This window comes from Crotalus tigris, unplaced genomic scaffold, assembly GCF_016545835.1.
Source record: "Crotalus tigris isolate CLP2741 ecotype Arizona unplaced genomic scaffold, ASM1654583v1 scf7180000024340.7048381, whole genome shotgun sequence".
NCBI classification, from domain to species: domain Eukaryota; kingdom Metazoa; phylum Chordata; class Lepidosauria; order Squamata; family Viperidae; genus Crotalus; species Crotalus tigris.
In genome coordinates this window covers 5,587,501-5,594,290 of record NW_024100510.1, presented here as the reverse complement: position 1 = coordinate 5,594,290, position 6,790 = coordinate 5,587,501, and positions in this window count along the sequence as shown.

The following is a 6,790-nucleotide window of genomic DNA, read 5'->3' as shown; positions in this document are numbered from 1 at the left end:
ATACAACACAATTTTATAGAAAACTTGCTAAAAACCATTGTTTTGAAGAAACCTTAATGATTGTTTTTTTCTAGCCAATATTATTTCATTTATGAAGTCAGACACCAAATCAAAAAATTACCAAGTGGTTGATCCTACATTTTCAACTATGCCAGATACAAGTAAGAGGAATTGACTCGTAATACCCAGGAAACTTACTGATAGAAAGAACATAACTTTGCACTATCAAGGAAGGAATTATCAACTTTAACTTTTCACAATGAGGCTGGTTAATTGAATAAGAATATTCAGCATAGTTGAGGCTATGTTGATTTTTCTCAAAATACAAAGATGTGTATATTAACTTCATAGTGCATATAAAATAGTCAATGTCGGTTTTAGCTAAATTTGAAAGCATAGTTATAATAGTTGCTATTATAAATGTGTAAGAATATAATATTGCCTTGCCAATCTGTTCTAGTCCAGTATAATTATCAATAAAGAATTCAGCTACATTGTTTGTCTTTAAACCATAGTATACAGCATGTTAGGAATTGTTTTTATTAAGAGAATTGAAAGACTGAATTGAAAGAACTGAAAGTTTCAATTTAATTCTGGCATTGGGTTTTTGGGAAGATGAGAGTGCAATTCTTTATTGATAATTATGCCAGATAAATTGAATTAAATTCAATTTAATTCTCAGTCTCATCTATGCAGTGCTACTGTGTTTCCCTGAAAATAAGACCGGGTCTTATATTAATTTTTGCTCCAAAAGACGTATTAGGGCTTATTTTCCGATTAGGGCTTATATTTGGGGAAATACAGTACTAAATGTATCCATCTGGCTGACAATCTTAACTGGGGCTTCTTTTTGGGGTGGGGCTATATTACGAGCATCCTGAAAAATTGTGCTAGGGCTTATTTTCCAGCTGGGCCTTATTTTTGGGAAAACATGGTAATTGGTGCCTTTATTATTATTCATTTATTATTATTACTTCTAATGGTAAAAGCTCTATTTACAGATACCATGATCATAATCTATGGATAAACTTTCAGATATTTGCCCCTTCCCTTTGGAATGCAACCTAAGGTCTTGTCCACACCTTTAGTCATCATCATAATGTGTATGTAATGCATATGTAATGATAGATATGGCAGAACTTTGAAGAGAAGTCATTTAGAGGAAAAAGCTTTGGTGAAACTTTTTTTTTTGTACTCTGAATTAATACATTTAACTGCTAATTCAAGCCTTGCTAGAGTCACTTTGTTGGTGACCTAGACAAAATTGCAAAAGAATGTTTCCCTCATCAGATTCTGAATGAAAAAATAATCAGAAAACAGATGGGAAAAAGTCTACCAATGTAGTTTTGCTCTTTTGGTCAGAAACCACACATTTTTATTAGTTGTGCTTGAACAAACACTGCAATATTAACATTTCTGTTGGATTAGTATATTCTGGATTTTAGCAACTGTATATTGGACAGAGTGCCATATGACATAAATATTTTAGAAGCAAGTTATAAACTTTCTTCTATAAAGCTCCCAAAACTCTAATAATCTAGCAAATTCTGAAGTTTCAGTTCCAAAAATAATGATTTCCTGATCAAGCTGTCAACTTTTTTTTTTTTTAACCCAAAAAGCTGTAGCAATTTCTTTTAGGTTAATCTTAAACTCACAACATTATTTATACCAATTTGTTTAAATTTGATTTTGATTACTTTGCACTCTCATCTTCCCAAAAACCCAATGCCAGATAACAACACTCAATCAAGATCAATAATTGCCGTATGAGTGAGATGGGTGGGGTTTCTAAATGTATAATATCTTTAATGAATAAATGAATGAATAAATCAAGCCATCTTCATCATTCTAACAATGGAGCAATCCCTTCCATTTGTTCACCCCACGTATTCTAACTGGCTGTCACTCAGTTGAGCTTAGACAGAATCACCACCATATCAGAGTGAAAATTCATTCATTCATTCATTCATTCATTCATTCATTCAATTTATATAGCCACTATCTCATATATGTGACTCTGGGTGACTCATAACAATTAAAATCAGCATCTATAAAACAATAAATGGAATACAAATGAAAACAGCAAAACATATAAAACCATGTTAAAAACCATTTTATAACCATAGAGTCTATGCTTTTTAAATTTATTCTCTTTTGTACTTTCTCTACCAAAATCTCTGCTCAAACAAAGGAGTCAGGGCAGAGCTGACATCAACTAATCAGCATAAATAGTATATTTTTAAAAGTTTCATTTTGTTTTACCTTTTTATTTTTCACACTGCACCATATTTATTTATTTCAATTTATATAGCTGCCCATCTCAATAATGTGACTCTGGGCAGCTCACAAGTTTAAAAAAGCCAACGAATTCACATAAATAAAAAAGATTAAAGCAATTAACCAAAATTATAAAAACATTATAAAATGCTTTTTATTATTATTCTAAATGGGAAAGTACACTATCAAGAATAAAATAATGTCCAAGCTAAGATCATTTGCCATTGTTGTTTGGGCAGCCCATTGGTGGTTAAGTGCATATTCCCCAAAATTTGTTATTGGTCAGTTAGTTAAGCATCCTTTCGTCAAGGAGGGAAGGGGAATTTCAGAGGAATTCATCTATAATTGCTGTACTGCCCATCCAAATCTTTGAGGCAGAACAAGCTGTTGTTACTTGTATAAGCAGCATGTGTGTCCTTTGCCCTCAAGTATTTATGAAATACCTATCTTCCTGGTATCTGATTGCTGATGTTGGCTTGAGGGACAGTGTGGTATTCATAACTTCCCTGGCTGTATATTTTCTTAATTTCAATCCAGAACATAAAGATCTTACTTTCTACCTTGAATATTTTAAAACATATTTTAGCTATGCTGCTTATCAAACATTTTCAGATGGGAAAAGGAGGAATTATAAAGCAGCATTCTCTTCCATCTTCCAGCAGATGATTTGTTTTCAATTTCAATTTTCAATTTCAGTTATGTTCTTTCCTAGTCTTCCTCTGAATCTCTTAAAGTGTTTCTTACTGATCTATCATCATTCGCAACTCATTTAACAATGAGTAAGAGTGGATGACCAAAGGTAGTGCACCACAGAAGATGGGTTTAGAAAAATTAAATTATATGTCTTGCTCATTCTATCTCCCCTGTTAATTACAACTTGAGCACTAAGGAATTCATCTATTAGGGATTTTTTTCCACTTTGGATGATCAAAAAATGTTGGGAACCTTCTTCCTGCTCTTTTGTTAAGCTCTTGCTCTCCTTGCCTTCCACTGCTGTCTTCTCCAGATCTCATATAATTTTTATTATGGAAAATATAGCTTTAAACCTAATCAACATGCTTTTCTCACACCATAATTTACTTCTATATTAGCATTTTGCAGCTAATGAGTACATTTGGAATTTCAGAACATTCTGAGAACATTCCTCAAAATGGCAGCCAAGAGAACATAACCATTTACAAAGCAATGATTGATCAAAATACAAGTTTGTCCTATAAGCTTCCCTTCCTGTTTGACTCATGCTGAATTCATGGCCATATCCCTATCTTGGCAACAATATAGAATTGGTTTGCCGTTGCCCCCCCTCATACACACACCTTAGATAGATAGATAGATAGATAGATAGATAGATAGATAGATAGATAGATAGATAGATAGATAGACAGACAGACAGACAGACAGACAGACATAATTAGATAGATAATAGATAGATGATAGATAGGCAATAGATAGATGTGTGTGAGGGAGAGAAAGAAAGAGAGATTCTGGAGGCAGATAATAAGTGAGGCAACATGAGGTTAAACATCAATAAAAAGCACACTCCCAAAAGTAAAATACACCAGTCAGGTTAGGGTAGACTCTGTCTTTCTGAATGTCCCTTCTGCAAGAAAGAAAGCAATTAACTACAACTCTTGATATCAAAGATTCCATGGCTAGTTAAACATATGTTAGGATTGCAGAAAAGTCTGGAGAAGAAATGTTTGATGAAAGACATGAGCAATGCATCTGGAATACCCCCAATTTCTGTGGTTCTGACTTCACTTTGCTATTTTCCTTCCATCTGTTCATTACTTTTATATCCCTGTTCTATTCAGCTCTTTCTAAACTTTATTTTCACTAGTTGATATATCTATCATTTGATGGCATTTGTGGAAGACTACGGAAACATTATGTGACTTCAAGTCATACGTGTGAAAGAAAAACTAGAGGGTTTGACAGAAAAAAGTGACAATGGTTAAGCTCACATGGCCTCAACATTTCTTCTCTACTCTGTAGTTCACCTAATACTTTTAACACCATTTGAAAGCAATGTGATTGATTCTTATTTTCAGTGATTTCTGTTTTGTTGCTATGCTTCTTTGGCTTCCCATGCCCATTATAGGCCATCATCCATGGGCTTCAGCTTTATTTCCTACAAGTACATGTTTAATACAAACAGGAGGATGAAGTAGGGAGAGAAAGAGATAGGGAGAGGCTATTAATTTGGGCATGGGATTTTCACCATTCACCAGATCACATCTCAGGTAAATTACCATTTTAGGCAAAAACAGATAGCTGGAAAGTAATTATACCAGTTTATACAATTCACAAACTCTTTTAACTTCAGTGAATATCTAGTCCTATTTTCCATCTAAAAATAAACATCTTGAATACTCATGTGAGGAATAAAATCAACTCCAAGATTGTTGGAAAACAAAACAAGTTGTATTAAAGTGTTTGCAAAGGCTGCTGGATCTCAGTGCATGAAAGTAAGAGACCACACCTACTTTACAGATTTCAGCAGTTTAGATACAGTTCTATGCCTGGCCGCTGGTCCATCCACCCCAGGCCCAGTTGATAGGCCCAATTCAGTCACATGCTATCAATATGGCTATAATGTGCCATCATACCTAAATGCTTAAAGTTATTTAAGCCCTTCTCATCAGCCCCTTCACTGCTCACCTCTCTGGTATTTCCTTATTATTTCCCTTGTTTATCTGTACAATACAGTGACTGGTACATGCTTCCAGCCAGAAACTATGTATGTCATAGCTTTAGCAGGGTTCCTGCATTGGTTAAACATGGCTGTGCTCTGGATATATAACTAAGTGGCTATTCTTTAAAATACTAACCCTAGGTAGTTTGAATAAAAAATAAATCTTTTATAAATTGGATAATATGTTGTTCATAAGCTACATGCTAGCCTACATTATGGAAAATTACAACTTATTATGTTATATCTCACACTCAATATGAATATCTAGATAGAAGAAAGGTTTTCTTTCCTTCTCTAAAGTTATTACTACTGGTACTGTTTTTGCTTTATTTTGCCACAGTTCTACTTCTATTTGCAGATCTTTGTATTTTGTGATTTTCTCCAATTCTTTCTCTTCTATTCTGCTGTCTTTTGGTGCTGCCATGTCCACTATCCAGACTTTTTTGTTTTATTGACAGTTGTTAAGTCTGGGGGATTTTATGTGGCAGGTGCTTGTAGGTTTGAATGCTAAAGTACTAAAGCATTTTATTTTCTTCATTTGCTATTAGTTTGTTTCTTTTGTGGTCTTATCAGTTGCTGCTTGCAGGCAAAAGATATTTCTTCGAGATCTTCCAATGCACCATTGTTGCAATTTGGTCATGCCATTGTTTGTAGTCACCCTGTGCAATCTTCTTGCAGCGAAGTAGGTGGTCCACTGTTTCTTCAATATTTTTGCAGAGATGGTATTGCTCTCTTTTGCTGTCTTTTCAATTCTGGCTTTGTATGCATTTGTTCTTAAAGCTTGATCTTGTGCAGCCAGAATTAGTCCCTTGGTCTCTGTCTTCAGCTTTCTTGTTTTTAGCCATTGCCAGATTTGGTTAATATCTGTTTGACCTTCTGTTTTTTTTTTTTTTTTTTAGTGTACTGGTCATTAATACTTTGCCTTGCCCCATCTCTTTGCTATTCTTCATTCGCTCTTTCTTGTACCCCAGTTTAGTCTCTCCAATATTCAGTAAGCCTCTGTGGTATACTAGCTGAAGCGCATCTTCTTCACTATTCTTCAGGCATTCTTCCAATGCCCTTTATTGTTGTTGTTATGGTTATTTTTAACATACACTGACCGTAACTCAGGCCTCTTAGAAATTTACTGTGCAAGAAAGAATCAGAGTTAAGATAATTATTACAATAATTAAAAACAATGCTTGAAAGCCTGTTTTTAAAAGAAATGGTTTTGTGAAAGACAGCAAAACAGTGAGGCCCCTTAGCTCAGCAGGGAATGCACGCCATCTTTCCAGTACGAAGTTTTCAAACTTCAGACCTGATCAACCCAGTTCTATGATTACAGCAATTTATTTCAGATCACAGGCAGAGAGTCCTCTTTCCTGGGGACTCTGTTGCACAAATCATTAATAGCAACCGCACTGTGCAAGTGAGGAAAGCAATGATGATGGTGGTAGAAGTAAATATCGATGTTTTTAATGAACTCTTCACATTCAAAGATACAGACCTAGCCACGTCAATTCACACATAAAAAATAATTCCATTGGTGCTACTGATATTGAGTAGCTGGTAAGATAAAGATTAGCTGGCTAAGAATTGGAATCCTCTTGTATTTGAGAATGGCTGTAGGAAACTATGTTTGGCTATTCAAAGATGAGCACTGGCTGGCCAGAAAGTATTAAATTTCATGTAATACTTTCTACTACTAGCCACTACTAGTCATTATCACTGACATGCATTATCAAACTTAATGATACTCATTTCCATTACATGGCCTAATTGATTCTGGATTAATTTATTAGCAATAAATAGAAAATAATTAATTTGGGGTTTTCTGGC